At 36.4% G+C, this 18,438-nt stretch overlaps 1 pseudogene; it reads right to left on the bottom strand.

Annotated features, from left to right (window-relative positions):
• Positions 1 to 4,422: 4,422 nt before the first annotated feature.
• LOC121754917 lies at positions 4,423 to 6,583 on the bottom strand (annotated as a pseudogene).
• Positions 6,584 to 18,438: the final 11,855 nt, after the last annotated feature.

Consider the following 18,438-nt stretch of genomic DNA (forward strand, 5'->3'; position numbering starts at 1 on the left):
AGGGGACGACGGGGGCGGCACGGGCGACGGTGACGGCACGGGCGACGAGGACAGCGCGGAGTGAGCCGGGGATGTTGGATTATGTATTTTTCTTTTTTTGAATAACTATGTATTTTGCTTTTTTTCTAATTATGTTGTTTTTATGTTTTATGAATATGTATTTTTGCCCGTATTTTGCTTTCCCGTATTCCGTGTCAAAATTATATTTCCGTTTTTACGTAATTAAATTATTGTGATTTTTTTTATTGCGGGATGTCCTAGTGGGAAGGGCGATGGGAAGGGCGGATTGTGCAGGAGATGTCCTAGTGACGTGGCAGTGGGATGAGAAGTCCTAGTGATGTGGCATGAGGTGTTTTTGGGATGTCCTAGTGGGATGTTCGCCCACTGGAGATGCTCTTAATATGAGCCATCTTTTAACAAAATCGAGGCATACCACTTTTGTTATTGGGCGTACCATCTTTTTACTTTTCCTCTTTTCAATAATGCTACTATTAATTTAAGATTTCTATCACCTTTTTAACTTTCTATCAAAATTAACCAGTTACAAAATTTATTAAAACAAGGAAATCAACTATAATTACTTCAGTAATTCTTTATTGTAAATATTTATATATTAGTGAATTATCTTTAATTATTATTTATTACTAATATATAAATAATAAATAGTCTTGCACCCTGATTCATGGGTCCGATGTCCCATCGCCTCGGGACCCGGAGTCCAGCCTCATCGCTCCGGACCAACCCGCGACCCTAACAACACTGAGGCTATCCCGTATAAAACATGAGAAAAAATTATTTGGATACCAAAGTCAACTCTGTCTTTCTATGTTAGAGTGGATCATTTAATTGTGAGCTAATTTTATTTCTTTTTTCCATAATTACATAATAGGGGGCGTGATTAATTGCTAACTCACCCCTTAATTTCTAATGGCAAGTTGCAACTAATTAATAGTACCATAAGATTTTAAATATTTAGTGGTCTATAAATAGCAATGTATAAATTTGTTTATTTTTTTTTAATTTTTTAATATTAAAAAGATAATAACAACTCTAATTTAGGGTTATAGATCAAAATATCAACACAGTGAATTAATTATATTAATACCATGTTTTGAATATGTCAACACAGTTTCATATTGACATTTTACATGTGTTAAGTTGACATATTATGTTAGTTTGTATTGACAATAAGCTGTTGTCGAAATATATGATAATAATATCAAATTTTGACATCGAAACATATGCATGTAGGATCTAGTTAGAATCCTTATAAAATTATCTTTAATTTGATATATGTTGTGTGAAAAAATAATTTTAATCGAGATAGTTATATATGCATTTTAAGTTTTGAGATATTTTTTAAAAGTTTGTTGCAACTAATTTGTTGTTAATGAACATAAATACTCTAAATGTATTGATATTCGGGTTTGAATTATCTAGACCCTTAATTTAAAAATATAATATCTATCATTTAGTTGTAATTAGCAATTTAAAATAAATTAGTAATATAAAACACCCTTACATAGTAATATCATATGTTAGAATGGGTCCTTTAATTTGAGAGATAATATTATTATTATTTTTATATAATTACACAAAATTATGTTTGTGATCGCAATTTCACGAGCCATCGTCGCTTTGACGATATTCATATTTAAAGTGTATTTTTCAAACAAGCCCAACATTAAAAAACAATTGGCCCAACAAGTAAAAATCGAAAGAAATTAGTCTTATTCTTCAAATTGCGGGGATGTAATCGGCGATTTGCAGGCTATAAATAATCAATTTCGAAATTGCATTCCCACCTTTTGAAATTCCACCCAAAATTAAAAGCCCTAACCCCTCTCAAATCAAAGATGGCTGAGGAAGGACAAGATCCGTTTGGTAGGATCCTGAAATGCTGCAAGCTCACAGAGTCGCAGCAGGCGAAGCTCCTCAACTGCACATTTGCGCGGGATTCCGAGAATGTTACGGACTCGATCCCCTTAACCCAGTTTTCCTCCATGACGCAGTCTGAAGACGATCACATCGTCATACTCACCGCTCCCGAAAGCCAGAGCTCACTCGGCGAATCGATTTTGGAAGAGAATTCAGTCTGCACACCCCGCCGGAACATCACTCCCGCTCTCACCTCTCCTCCTCCGAGGACCAAAACCCTAATGTGGATGATAGAAGGAGGCAGGTATTGGATGAGCAGCCGGAGAGCAAGAGAATCAGAGCGGTTTCTGGAGATAGCAAAACAGAGATCGAGGAAGATGATGGTGTTCATATCACTGAGGTTATTGATTTGAGTGATTCTGAAATTGGAGGTGAGAATTGTGATTCAAGTAGGAGCTTGAAGGGGAAAGCTGTTGAAGCTGTTGATAGAAGGAGGCTGGTATTGGATGATGAGCAGGAGAGCAAGAGAGTCAGGGGTGATGAATATGTTAATAGCCAAACATTTCCATTAGGAGGCCAAACACCTAATGATAGAATGAGTAAGCTTAGGGCTTTGGAAGCGGGAATGGATAATGAGCCGGAGAGCAAGAGAATCAGTGCGGTTGCTGGAGATAGCAAAACAGGCGAAACAGAGATGGAGGAAGATGATGGTGTTCATAGCAATGTGGTTATTGATTTAAGTGATTCTGAAAGGGCTGAAGGCTGTGGCTTGGTAAAAGATGGTGTTGAGTTGGGGGAAATTGGAGGTGAGAATTGTGATTCATTTAGGAGCTTGAAGGGAAAGCTGTTGAAGAATGTACAGAGATGTCTAAAGATGGTGATGATGGAGGTGAAAGAATTGAGGAGCTGAGGGATGGAAGGATGGAGGATAACGATGTTGTTGAGGAGGTTGGATTGTTTGGATGGTGGATAAACTCACGGCCATTTTTGGATTTCCAGGTGCTGGTGAGCATGTAGACTTTCTTGAGGCTGCCAAGGAGAAGGGTATGGTGTTTTCCAAGCCAAGATGGCAGCAGGAATCCTAATTTCTAATCCTTTCGATTATGTATTTTGCTGTGTGCATTATGATGATATGTAAAGTCAGTGTCTTTTTTGGGCATACAAGATTTCCTTTTTTGCTTGGCTTCCATCCATCATTGTATAACCTGGTTTGAGATGGATGAGTTGATTAGTTGTAATCAAGTTTGACATGGAATTGGAATGCAAGAATTTGGTTTAGCAGATCATTTGTTATAATATTATGTGGTACGAATATGTTTATAAATCAAAGTTTTGGTCAAAAGATTCAACTTTCATTATATCTATGGAGATAATATATGCATATACAGAAATTTGAAACTATCTACAGTATCATCTATAATTTGAAATTCAGCATGTTTCAGATTAGAGGGAGATAATGGATAACTTAGCACTGCGTGGTTACATGTTAAACACGACAAGGTAGTTATATATACTATCTGCTGAAGAAGTTTCTTTTGGTAGCAGTCTCACTGAAAAGGAAAGAAAGCAGTGTAAGAAGGCAATAATTTGAAGCCTTGTAATGGAATATATAATTCGTTTTGGTCCGTGCCATAGATATAATTGCAGTAGGTGAATACTGATGCAAAGTTAGTTTGGCTCTGTCCACCAATGTAGTGATGATAATCTGGGCATGAAATCCGAATATACTTTGTCGGGGTCACAAGAAGTCATACCTGCAGGCAGCAAGTAATTTCAACTTTAGTGGCAAATGAAAACCAGCAGATGAAGACAAGTTTAAATAGCAAAGTAAATTTCAGAATGATTTGTCTGAGGTTGTTCAAGTTCTTGAATCTATAAGGAATGGCTCTGGTTCATGATCAGAAGCTTTGCTTTGGTAAAGATATCCTTTAGAATTTTTGACCAATTCAATTGTCCTACTATCTGTGCAATAATGCCATTTCTTTTGTTTGAACTTTGTGATGTTTTATTGATGATGGTTAACATATGTTCAAACCATTGCATATACAGATGCAAACACCATTTTATATGTTTGAATCCGAAGATATCAAATCCAAATATTCATGACAAGAATTGTAAAATAGCTAGATGTTTAGGAAAAATAATGAAATTTAGTCATAAATGTAAATAATAATTGTGCTTTTACACTAAGATATTCATATTACATAATGGTAAAATTGTGTTCTTTAGATTTAGAGTGATGGATTTTCATATGAGCATAAACATAAATTAAAATATACAGACAACAATGAACAATTACATTATGTATAGGTAGCAATCACATTCCTTCAATGAAATAGTACTATATAAGTAACCCTCACATTATGTAGAAGCAACAACCATAATCAATCAATTTGAAGCTATTAATCATGAATATTAAATGGCTACCATCACCAAGAACTTGATGGAGAAACACAAGTACTAGTAAAAGACTAGAAAAATATACTAAAATCTTGTAGACAAGCAGATAATTTCGTATTTTGTATATATCCCCTTTCTGTATCATCATTCTGCATCTTTGAGAAACACAGCAGCCTCCATTTTAGCTGCATAGCCATATTTAGAAGTCGAGTACTTCTTGAACACACCGGAAAGCTTCCCCTTTCCTGCATTCTGATGGAGAGCCCCACCATCAGTCTTGCACATTCCCTGCGAGAAAAACAAAAAACCAGTGTGATTCATCAACAACCGTGCCGTGTTTGCTCAATTTCGACTCATGTATAAGCCAACTAACATGAGTTCGTCTTTGTTGTAGCTAGTATGCCTCTCGCACGTCCTGCTCCACATTTCGCATCCAGTGAGAGTGCATTGGGCTGTGAAGACTGCTGCAGCCGCAAGCAGGGATAGTGGGAATCGGAGCATCTCATACTCAACGAGTGAGAGCTCAAGTATGAAGAAGGATAAGAGCTCCAACTGGGGAAACAAACAATCTCATCATCACTCAAACATCAAAGGCTTCCTACATTTGTGTTTTGTTTGCATGAAAGTAGATGACCGACAAACCTTTTTGTCTGATTGAGCAGCTTTAAGGAAGCTCCTCATGAACACATATGGAGTTGGAAGTGACAGATTGAACTGCAAGGTATTGACCATCAAATTCTCCTGCAAAAGAAACAACACAAACAGTTGAAATCAACAAAGATTTCAGTCAACATTGGAAGCATTTTGTGGACTACCATTTCGAGCACTTCTTTTCTAGAGTAGGCTCTGTCGGATATCGATACAAGGTCTTCCACAACAGGAACAGACACTTCCTCGTACTTGCAGGCTAGGAGCATAGCAGTTACTCCAACAAGCTGCAATCTTTTCCTCTCGACTGGCTGGACTGCCAAGAATCTATCGATGAGATTGACAGTTAGATACAACGTCTCATCCATCAGCTCGAACTTGTAATGCACCTGCATAACATGCAATGTCAGCAGCCGCTCGATTTTTTTGATATTCTGATGCATTTGTTCAGTTTACCTCGATCAGTCAGTCAATGAGAATGGCCCTCATTATATCATTGATATCGACCTGTCGAGCCATGTAATCTGATGGGACGCAGCTTGAGCTCTGCAACGAGATATAAAGTTCAAACAAGTATTAGTAGTATTTAAGTTAGCATCTAATTAAACACTAATGGCTGATTATCATCTCAAGCTATTAGAGAAAGGTTTTAACCTCAGCACTTTTGTAATATGCATATATGTCATCAATATACTCAGTAACCGCAAGTGGATTCTTCTGATCACACGCGTCTATATCCACGATCGGCTCATCCAAGTCGAGGTCCTCCATCTCAACTTCGGCATCCTAGGAAAATTCACAGCACAAATTTGCATTCAACATATGGATATATTCAACCATTTCAGCAAATAGCAAAGCAGCAAGAAACGAAAAATACCATGCGATCAATTTGCACCAGCATTGCTTCTGTATGCTGCACAAACATTGGCACATCATGGTCCTCGGAGGCTTCGGCATCAATGAAAATGCAGTCTGATGATTGATGCTGGACTGATGGCTTCACTTCCTGCATCAAGATAGCCATTTCTTGAGTGAAATAGACACTAAATCATGTCTAAAATGTGACATCTTCTCCAATAAGATATACACTATATACCTTCTCCTCTTTGACAGCTAATTGTGCAGCAAACTTCCTACAAGTATCAAGATTCAGTAAAATTCCGACCTTTTCCAAAACCAGGAAAATACTTAGATTTTTCAGACAAATACAAGAAACATAGAGATGACTATGCAAACCTAGTAAGTGGATGAAGGGGAGCGACGCGGATCTTCTGGATGGCGGTATTTTTCCTAAACAAGATCAACAAACATGAAGAAATAAGCAAATAGAGAGCTTCATATAAACAACATGAAAACTAAATTTATATGGTTTATGGTTTTATACACAGTCAAGACGCCCCTTTTGTGAGCTTGTACAACATTGCTGTCGATTGTGCTCAACGCCTTCCTGCTGTACCCAGCCTGAGCAGTCACCTTCATCCCCCCTAAGACAGAGAAATAGACATGCAATATCTTAGTTAGATATTCAAGAAATGCCACAAGATTCTATTTTTCTCTCATCGAAAAAGTGAAAATTGAAACCTTTTTCAAATTTCATATTACCATGAATGTTTGAATGTCTGATCATGCCATTGAAATTGTCACTTGCTCCATCCATATTCTCTCTTCTGTCTTTCAACACAAAAAAATATGAGTATATTTGAGAGTGATGAAGGATAATCACATTCAACTCTATCTCTCTCTGATACAGAGAGAAATCTTTGCCTTGTTGAATGCTGCTTCTGTTGAATTTCTGAAGGGTTTTTTAATAAGAGAAGGTATGTGTATGTTTTAGATATATTTGAAAACAACGGCTAGTGAACGAAATTGGTTGCGGTTGCACGATGAAAGTTGTTCCATCTTAGGACTAACGGTGATTTTCTTAATTTCTTACTTAGATTCAAGTCTAACTAACCACCAATTATGGCATCTGATTTTTTTTTCAAAACACCCTCATTAATTAATTTTCTTACTTTATTTCTCATTAAAATGCCTAATTCCCGGATTGTTTTTGTTCCGTAGTCAAACAATAATTAACTTACTTGACTCACCCTTTGTTTGTTCAATCCACAATTCGTTTTTGGTTATTTCTTGTAATTGTAGTTTTTTTTGTATGAATAAAACAATTTAGATAAAATTTTAAACTTTTTTCAAATAATAGTATTTTTTTTGTTTTTTTTTCAATCTCATCATTTTTGTACTATTGAATTAAAATCATAACCTTACCGTGATTCGCAATTGTTCCATAAGATTTGGTTTTTCAGTGAAATCAGTGTTACCGTGGAAGCCGAAGTTTCCAATGTTGAAAAATGTTGGTTTTTCAAAACGTTATTATTTAGGTAGACTTGAAATGATGCCGTTTTATTGTTTTAATCAATTTTTGGGCTTATTTTTCTTAATTTGCACTATTTGAGGTTCACAACTTTGATTCATGATTAAGGTTCACAACTCAATACTACATGGAAGCGGGATTGAGGATCACAACTCCCAACTCCCAAGCCACAATTTGGACATTCAAATGATCGAATATTCACAATTTGGACTTTCTCTTGGACAATTGTAAACTGTACCAGTAAAATAATGGTTTAATTCACATACTTTGAGACTTGATCAACTAGAGTCTAGAAGTTATCCAAAACAATGATTTTCTAAAATAAATACTTCATCCATCTGTCACGGAATATAAAGGAACAGAAGTAGAAAAATTAGTAAAAATATGGATCTCATTTTCATTGATATGATTTTTATAATTAAATATTTAAATATGAGTGAAATGAGTTAATATAATGTTTCTATTTACCAATATAGTAGTAAATGTGAAATAAGGCATCCAATAACAAATTTTCCAAAATAGCAAAATGAGACATTATCTTACAATTAAAGGGGGTATAATACATATATCAAAATATTTGAATATAGTCGCATTTTATACGATTTAACGGGTATTTGGATATTGATTTTTCCGTTATTAATTAGCACTTAGAAAGATCATATATGATCAAATATTTAAAATCCGAGTAAAGTTAAAAGAATGTATTTAAATACTAGTACATCTTATCTATTTTATTAAATGAACAATTTATTAATTAAGTAAAATATGAAGTTATGAACACAAGCACTTGGTATAGTTGGCAAACACGTCGATGGGCAATGAGTAAGTGTCTAAAACAAGACATTAAAATTTGAAAATCCCATTGTGATATAGAACGATTAAAACTCCTAATCCAGCATAAAAAACCATATGAGAGACAAATTTCAATTTTTATGTCTATTAAAGACATATAATAAACGTGTCACTTAAAATCTATGTAGTTCGATCGTTGATATGACAAAGGTGGGGTTATTACATGGTACAAACAAAAAGGTATCACCAATGTTTCAATCTAATACAAAAAGTTGTAAGTTTACATATTTCATACAAAAAGTTTCCTTAGTATTTTAGATTGATACATTCCGTCAAATCTCTCTAACACCGTTAATTCTCTTCTTTTTTGTCTTCCTATTCATTCCCAAATTAAGAAATTAGGATTTCACTGTAAATTATCAATGTGAGTAGCAAGAAGAAAAAGATTAAATGTGTATTCCGTGAAATTACTGCGAAGAACTCAAGATCATTCTTCTCTCTCTAGATTCATGGTTCTACCCTTTCTTTTTATTGCGCACCAGCTGTTAATGCATAATTATAAATTTTTTACAAAAGCTTTGGAAAAATTTAATTGGGTGTGATAAAAAATTTTGTCGGGAAGAAAGGGAGAGGTATAGATTGGTGGGCTGCTTCGTATGTGTGTGAGCAACAGAGGAGGAAATGTTGCAGTGATAGTGCAAATGGCAAATATGTTATGATAGAGTGCTTTCATACAAAAATATCTTGTAGTAATATTTCCATACTGGTAGAGGAATATATATATATATATCTTCTACTTTTAGAATAAAGAAAAAAATATATTGAGCCCTAAATATTTTTATGCTTATATTTTTGTGCCTTTTATGTTTATAGATATAAATGGATGAAGATTTGGGGAATTCTTATTCTGATATTAAAATGGACAGAGATTTGGGAATGAATAGGATTTGATGGAATGCATCAATTTGAAACACCAAGTAAATTTTTTTATGAAATATGTACCCTTAAAATTTTTTGTATTAAATTGAAACATGAATGATTCATTTTGTACGTAATATATAATTAAATTGAAATATGGATGATTCATTTTGTACGTAATATGTAATTATCCCGACAAAGGTAGCTAACTTAAGTTCTTATAGACTATGCTGACTTGAATTTGAATTTCTTTTTAGAGTAATTTTCAAGTTATTTTTTTAAATGTACGTCAAATAGCACAAAAGAAATAGTAATTGAGAATCAAACTTAGGCCAATTGATTCCAAATTTCCAACCATAGAATTTGATTCTTGAATTCACTTAATTTGACTAAGAGAAATTGATTTCTAAAATCATAAACTTTGCCTAAAATTTGCTATTTCATACAAACTTTAAAATTGGTAGTATATAATATCTCAAACTTTGCAATCTGTTTGGTATTTCCCACGGCATGTCTATTACCATATTTGACTAACTTAATTTTTTTTATCATACTTAATTAAATCAACGTGGTTTTCAACATGACTTTTTATCCTACATGTTATGAACTTAAAAAGTGATTTACGATATCATAAAATGTATCACTGTTGTCTACGTAAAATAAGATTTTGATGAATACTCCCTCTGTCTGCCATTAGGAGTCTCATTCATTGGCGACACGAATTTTAAGAAATGTTAAAAATGTGAGTGGAATGAGTTAGTGGAAGGTGGGACCCTATTGCTATTTATAGTCAAAGTGAACCGGACTTCTATTCGCGGACGGACTAAAATGGAAAAACGGGACTCGTATTCGCTTTAACAGACGGAGAGAGTATATCTTATATGAGTGAGTATGGGAAATACCAAACAAAATGCAAAGTTTGTGATATTATAGATCAATTTTAAAGTTCAAGAAAAATACCAAATTTTAGGCAAAGTTCATGATTTTAGAAACCAATATACATTTGATTAAAAAAAGGCCCTGACATTAATGGAGGCCAAAAGATGTCACGGGAAAAGGGTTGATGATGGATTACAAATGTCGCTTTGTGGAGTTGCGTCACAACAAAAAGAAATTGTCCCCAACTGAGCCAGCTGCTCGAGCAGCCCAAAACGCGCAAAAGGTATAATTGTCTTCCATGTTATGAACCCAAAAAATGCATAAACCTACTTACTAATATTGGTTGTAAACACACTGTTTTGTAGGGAAGAAGCGGCAGCGAGGCGAAGAGGTACAAAATGCACTTTGTGTCATCAACCCGGTCACAATAGGCTACGCTGCCAAACTGTTGTTGCCGATATGTTTGTGCTTCAGCCCTCAGCGGCCGCGGGTGACACCCATGCTACTTCATCAACTGTGAAGAAGAACTGATACTATGCTATGGTGTTTTTGTAACAACCACAATTGTATTACCCCCTCAAAACTCTAGTGTTACCACATGAAAAAGTTAGATTTTGGCTGATTTGGTGTATTTAGTTTTGGCAGTGCCCATTGTACAGGTTTAGTGGCCTACTTGTTGTAGGTTATGGTGGTTTCACTTTATAAACTTGTGGTTGCTTTTGGTGGTTCTCATTTTGGTTAATGTATGTTGAATATGGACAGCAAGGGAAATGAATTGTATGTTGCTAATTCATTTTGAGTATCTACAGAATATTTTGCTAATGTATATCCCAATCTTATGCAGAATATTTACATAAGATCCTGTTGCCAATTTGGTCCTTAACATTTTGAATAGCTTTTTTCCACTCTTCAATCATACAACTCCTCACTCGAGATTTAGTCCGAAGCCGTTTTTTAGTCCATCTAAAATGCTTAGATTTGGTAACTAACATTTTTTGCACTCTTAGAGCATACAACTCCTCACCCGAGAGGACTAATCCAGCCTATAAGCCCCTAAATGCAACTCCTCACCCGAGAGCACCAAACTATGCCATACTCACATTTTTGAAAACAATGTATATGTACTTCATGGCAACTCTAAAATCATGATAAGGAGTAGATCAGTCCATGCCACTGAACTTCCAGTAACAGCCAACAAGAACATATGCATAGAGTTGCATATATTCTTACCTTCAAACACCAAGAAACGCAATTAAACAACAATTTGGAGTGCAATTCATACCATTATGGAGTACAACATACACCAAGAAACCAAATTTGGTTAAGATTCCAGATTTGATTCACCATTGAAAACTGAATTTCATTACTTGAACCCTAATATATAAACAACACAACAACAAAGAAACAAAATCCATACATCACAACACTACGTAATTTCTCTAGTGCCCTATTATTCTCCTCGATTGATGATAAAATCAAACCGAAACTCTCACTTTCGGTCTCCGGCAGGCGCATTGCAGATGTCACGGCGTCGTCTTCGTCGATTGGCTCACACCACTTGAAAAAACGGCAATCTTTTCTCTCACAAACAAAGTATAACTTCCCCCTTGTTGGTTTTCCATTGGTGTTGATGATTCTCAGCGAGGCCCGATTCTGGCAATGGCAAAATTCATACCGGAATCGGAGGTCACGTCCACCGCACACTCTCACCGGTCTTGCTGTGGTTCGAACGGTCCATGGTTGGGGAATTGGGGTTACTTGATGTTCTTCCGAAAACTAGGGCTTCTCTTGTGTTCCTGCCTCGTCGACGAGGATGAATAGAAATGAGAGAGAGAATGGAAAACGAAGAAGTGAAATTAGATAAGAGCTTAATTATATTCTATTAAATCAATTCTATTAAATCAATTTAACCAAATTTCCATTTATTTCAAAAAGAAAAAAAAAAAACAGAATTTTTTAAAAAGTTAATCTGGTCAAATCTAATTCAAATCGCGTTGACCACTGAATTCTGTCAATTTTAACGAATTCCGTCAAATTAGGACTGAAAGTGGCCCGATTTAAAATGTGCGGGACCGAATAATCCAAAAGATAATGTTTTGGACCAAAATCATAAAAACGCCAAATGTTAGGGACCATTTTGGGCTTTTACTCTTTTTAATATTAGGTGGTTTGCATTTTAAATTGTTTGATTTGTGGCTATAATATACTAGTAATTTTTATATAACACGATTTATTATTTTGCAATTTGAAATCTAAACCCACTCTAGTAGTTCGTCTTCCCATCAATCTATAATTTTAAATTAATTGAACAATATTTTAAAAATATGTTATGTTTGCTCCAAAATATTTATGTTGTGAAATGGTGATCCAAACTTCAACTTCAATGATCGACACCAGAATGAAGATCACAGTTGAATAACAATAGTCAGTAGAAAGAAAGCAATAGCAAGAAGAACACAGGGGTTACGTGGTTCGGCGTTTGATGCCTACGTCCACGGGAGAGAAAGAACGGAGTTTATTGATCAACACTTGTACAACGCACACACTCAATGACAATCACAGCATTGAGCTACAACATGAATCTAATCTCAAGACTCACAAGAACACACAGCTTCAGAAACTCGACTATGAACTATGTGTATGATTATAGAAGAAGCTCGACTTCTAATTTGTGTTGGTGTTGAATAATAATCTGAATAATGCACGCTCTACTGCCTCTTTATACTTCAAGTATTGCATCACAACGGCTTCTAGATGCTAACTGAATTCATAATAGAATCTTGAAATCTTGAGACTTAAGCAACGGTCATCAACTGCTTTAAATGAAATAACCGCAGCTTTGCTTCCATGCATCATTTTTCAACCTTTAATCCCAACAAATCTCCACCTAGGTTGAACAATAATTATCAATTCTCTGTCCTCCTTCCTCTCCATCTCTCCCTTCTTACCTCTGCATCACAGCCACCAAGTCCAAACAATGAGAATGTTTGGACACTGGCAATACTTTGGTTAACATGTCAGCCGGGTTGTCATCAGTCCCTATCTTCTGGATCTTCACTTCCCCTTTGTTCACTTCATCTCTAACAAAATGCAACCTCACATCAATGTGTTTACTTCGTTCATGAAATACTTGATGTTTTGACAGACTGATGGCACTGCTGCTATCACAATGCACTGTAATGGCCCTTTGTTGCACTCCAAAATCATTTAATATTCCTTTTATCCAGAAGCTTTCTTTAACCGCTTCAGCTAATGCAATGTACTCGGCCTCTGTAGTGGATAATGCCACAACTGATTGCAATCCAGACTTCCATGAGATTGTAGATCCATAGAGTGTAAAAACATACCCTGTCTGCGATTTCCTATTGTCATAATTTGTGGCAAAATCCGAATCACAAAATCCCAAAGCTGCTGGCCTTGATGAGTCATAACCTTTCTTATATAATATCCCCATACTCTCAGTTCCTTTCAGATACCTCATTATCCACTTAAGAGCTTGCCAATGAGTCTTACCAGGATCTGACATATATCTACTAACACAGCTGATTGCATAGGCTATATCAGGTCTTGTGCACACCATAGTGTACATTACGCTCCCCACAATGTTAGCAAATGGCAGGCTATTCATATATCTTCTTTCTGCTTCAGACTTAGGCTTCTGATCTGTACTCAATTTGAAATGTGGACCCAGAGGAGTCATGACTGATCTTGAATCAGCCATCTGGAATTTCTTTAGGATCTTACTGATATAATCTTGCTGTGTAAGCCATAGAGTCCCCCTCTTTCTGTCCCTGATTATATCCATCCCTAACATCCTCTTGGCATCACCCAAATCTTTCATCTCAAAACGTGCACTCAAGTCTGATTTAACCTCATCAATCTCACACATATCTGAGCCTGCAATGAGTATATCATCCACATAGAGAAGCAGGTATGCTAGAGTTCTCCCATCCTTTCTCTTCATGTAGACACAACTATCAAATTCTGATTTACAGAACCCAATATTCATCATATGTTCATCAAACTTCTTGTTCCATTGCCGGCTGCTTTGTTTCAATCCATAGAGGCTTCTCTTCAATAGGCAGACTTTGTTCTCATTCCCCGGATCAATGAAACCCTCCGGCTGCTCCATGTAAATGCTCTCTTCCAACTCTCCATGAAGAAAGGCTGTCTTCACATCCATTTGTTGGAGTTCCCAATCATTTTGACATACAACAGCCATTAAGATCCGGATTGAGCTGTGTTTCACCACAGGGGAAAATACCTCATTATAGTCTATACCCTCCTTCTGATTATAACCCTTAGCCACAAGCCGAGCCTTATGTCTGATCTTATTTCCAAAAGCAGCTTCAACCTTCCTCTTGAAAATCCATTTGCAACCTATCAATTTCTGGAACTTGGTCCTATCCACCAGAATCCATGTCTTATTCTTGATCAGTGACTCCATTTCCTCTCTCATTGCCTTTAACCATCTTGCCCTTTCTTTACTTTGCATTGCTTCCTTGTAGTTCTGTGGTTCTGAGCATTCTATCTCTTCTGCCACACATAAAGCATAGTAGACCAGACTGGAGTTGCTGTATCTTGCTGGTGGAGTAATGACTCTTCTTTCCCTGTCTCTTGCAAGTTGATAATCCCTAAGCTCTTGTGCTTGCTGATCTTGTGGAGGTTCTGATCTCATCTGAGTCCCTGCATTCTGATCAGACTCATCACTATCAGAATCTGAACCAACTTCCTCAAGAAGCTCCACCTCCACTGAGTTGTCATTCTTTCCAGACTTGCTCTGATTATTCAGCTCTATATATGGCATTTCTCTTTCCCTAAATGTCACATCTCTACTGATTATAACTCTGTTGTTCCCAGGTTCCATAGACCATAGTCTATAACCCTTTACACCCTTTTGATAACCAAGCATAGCACACTTCATGGCTCTTGCTTCAAGCTTGTTTCTTCTGACATGGGAGTAAGCTTTGCATCCGAATGGTCTTAACCTTGCATAATCACCATGTGAGCCATACCATCTGAAGTCCGGAGTGTCCATGTCAATTGCTGCAGAGGGGCATTTATTCAATAAGTGCACTGCAGTTGCAGCAGCCTCTCCCCAGAACCTTTTCTGCATTCCAGAGCTTGCTAACATACATCTTACTCTCTCCAATATTGTGCGATTGGCCCTCTCTGAGACTCCATTTTGTTGTGGATTGTTAGGCACCGTCCTATGCCTTTTAATTCCCTTCAACTTGCAGAAATTATCAAAATCATGGGACAAATACTCGAGTCCATTATCTGTCCTTAAACATTTCAGAGATGTATTCTTCTCAACTTCAACCTCGGTGCACCACTCTCTGAATTTGTGAAATGCTTCTGACTTCTCCTTCATGAAATAAATCCATATCTTTCTAGAAAAGTCATCTATGAAAGTCAAGAAGTACCTGCATCCTCCTATTGTTGCAACTGGAGAGGGACCCCATATATCGCTGTGTGAGTAATCCAGAGGATGCTCTGATGTGTGTTTCCCAACACCATAAGGAAGCTTCTTGCTCTTGCCCATGATGCACTCCTCACAATGCCTCAAACCAGTGGATACTTCAGAGCTTATTACACCCTTCTTGACAAGAGCCTTTAAACCACCCTCTGATACATGTCCAAGTCTCATGTGCCATAAGTCAAGATCTGTACTAGTAACTGCATTAGCTGCTCCACTTATTACTTGAGCTTGCATGTAGTATAGGTTCCTTTTCCTCAAAGCAGTGATAACAACTTTTGAGTCCTTGATGACCTTCATTACTCCATTCGAAGACACAAAAGAATACCCTCTTTGTTCAAGCACTCCCAGAGAAATCAAATTTCTTTTGATGTTAGGAATGAATCTAACCTCTGATAACACCCTAGCTGATCCATCTGCCATCCGTAGCTTGATGCTTCCAATCCCTGCAATCTTGCATTCCTGATCATTCCCTAGCAGCACAACCCCCTCAGATTCTTGCAGGTCCTCAAACCACTCAATGTGAGAACTCATGTGGAAGCTACATCCACTATCCATGATCCAGACATTTCTTATATTTCATCTGCAACATTCAAGGCTTCTGCTTCTTGGATCTCTTCCACCATATCTGCAGTGTTCTGTGCATTTTGTTGATCCTGCTGCTTCTTTTGAAGTGCAAAACAATTTTTCTTGATATGGCCCGGTTTCTTGCAATAATAGCAAGATCTTGACTCCTTTTCTTGCATTGGCTTTTGTTTCCAAGGTTTAAGCTTCTTCTGATTCTTCTTCTTTACTGACTTCTTGGAGTCCTCTTTGATATTGAGACTCTCGGATGCTGGATCATTTGATCTTAAAGGAATCTTTTGAAATTCTTTCAATTTTAAAGCAGAGTGTACCTCCTCATAGGTCACCTTGGAGTCCCTTCCAAGAAGGATAGCATCCTTGAATTGCTCGAAGCTTTTAGGCAGGGAGTTGAGGAGCATGAGTGCTTTGTCCTCATCTTTGATGATCTCATCGATGTTCTCCAAGTCATCTATACACTTTGCAAATTCCTCGAGCTGCTCACTGATGCTTCTTGACTCAGAAAACTTGAAAGTAAACAGCCGCTGCTTCAAGAGAAGTCTGTTTGAGAGAGATTTCTGCATATACAAAGACTCCAATTTCTTCCACACACCAGATGCAGTTTCCTCTCTTGAGATTTCTCGCAACACACGATCGTTGAGGCTCAAGATCAAGGTCGAATAGGCCTTATCCTGATGTTCTTGGTATTTGGGATCAGCCTTTTCTGCCTCAGTAACCGTCTCCTTCTTTAATGTCTCCCATAAGCCTTGCTGCATGAGCACGGCTTTCATTTTTAGCCTCCACAGGCCAAAATCATTAGCTCCCGTGAATTTCTCCAGATCAAACTTTGCAGTGGACATTCTGTCGAATACCAGGTGCGCAGAGAACTTGATGAACAAAACCAGAGAGTAGATCTCCTTCAAGAAAACCCCTTAAAACCTCTTCTCTTGCTGATCGCCCAATCCGTTTCCCACAGACGGCGCCAATTTGTGAAATGGTGATCCAAACTTCAACTTCAATGATCGACACCAGAATGAAGATCACAGTTGAATAACAATAGTCAGTAGAAAGAAAGCAATAGCAAGAAGAACACAGGGGTTACGTGGTTCGGCGTTTGATGCCTACGTCCACGGGAGAGAAAGAACGGAGTTTATTGATCAACACTTGTACAACGCACACACTCAATGACAATCACAGCATTGAGCTACAACATGAATCTAATCTCAAGACTCACAAGAACACACAGCTTCAGAAACTCGACTATGAACTATGTGTATGATTATAGAAGAAGCTCGACTTCTAATTTGTGTTGGTGTTGAATAATAATCTGAATAATGCACGCTCTACTGCCTCTTTATACTTCAAGTATTGCATCACAACGGCTTCTAGATGCTAACTGAATTCATAATAGAATCTTGAAATCTTGAGACTTAAGCAACGGTCATCAACTGCTTTAAATGAAATAACCGCAGCTTTGCTTCCATGCATCATTTTTCAACCTTTAATCCCAACATATGTGAATTGAGAGAATGTATGTAGGTTTACATAAAACTGATATGCAACACTGGTTTCATGCTCAATATTCATGGATCTCAAAGTAGAATTTAAATACGAAAAATGTAACGCATTGATAGGATATAATTTTTGTGTGTTTCGGTTCCCTGTTAGTATCTAATTTTTTTATGATGGTGACAAAATAATATACTTAATTGAGACTATACAAAGAAAATTTGAGGAGGACTTATATATACTACACACAACTGTCAGCAGTCACACATATATGGTTTATTATAAAACGATGTAACTAACAATTATTAACAATAATTAGTGTAATGAGTCACCCCTTGGCCTATTATACATCGCCACATAGCTTATCCATTCGATTAAATTACTAATCCCTATAATGATTAAGTCAACCCCTTCTTTGCTCTTAATCAAAACTCAAGTGAGGACAAAACCAATGTGCAATCGGTGGATAAAAAAATTATGAATTTGTAATTTACAGATATTTAAAATAAATTTATCATAAACCTATATTTTTATTTTTATGATCTCTTGCAGTATCTACATTTGTGCTATTATCAAGGATCAGGTTTTTAATTTGCAATTGATTGCAAAATTACAAATTGATTTGAATGACAAATTTTGCAATTGGTCAATCAAATGGATATGATCTATGATACATTAAATTCAATTTAATTTAGTAAGTCCGAGTTTATAAAATTCAATTCAATTTGAGAATTAAGCATGTAAATTAGTGATGTCAAGCAAGATACTGATTTTGTCGTAGAGTATTATTTATTTTTAACTAACTGGAGTATTATTTTAACTAAATAAGTATTCTCGTCATCCTACGGAGGTTTAATCTAAATTTATTTAGAGCACTACTTTGAGTAAAATTGCATATCACCCGTCGTACGATTTATACATTAATTTGGCTATATATATAGACGGAGTATTTGTCTATTGATTAACGATATATGAGTAGTACTGTTTACAAATCCGAACAATG

Source organism: Salvia splendens, chromosome 11 (genome assembly GCF_004379255.2).
Source record: "Salvia splendens isolate huo1 chromosome 11, SspV2, whole genome shotgun sequence".
Taxonomy (NCBI): Eukaryota; Viridiplantae; Streptophyta; class Magnoliopsida; order Lamiales; family Lamiaceae; genus Salvia; species Salvia splendens.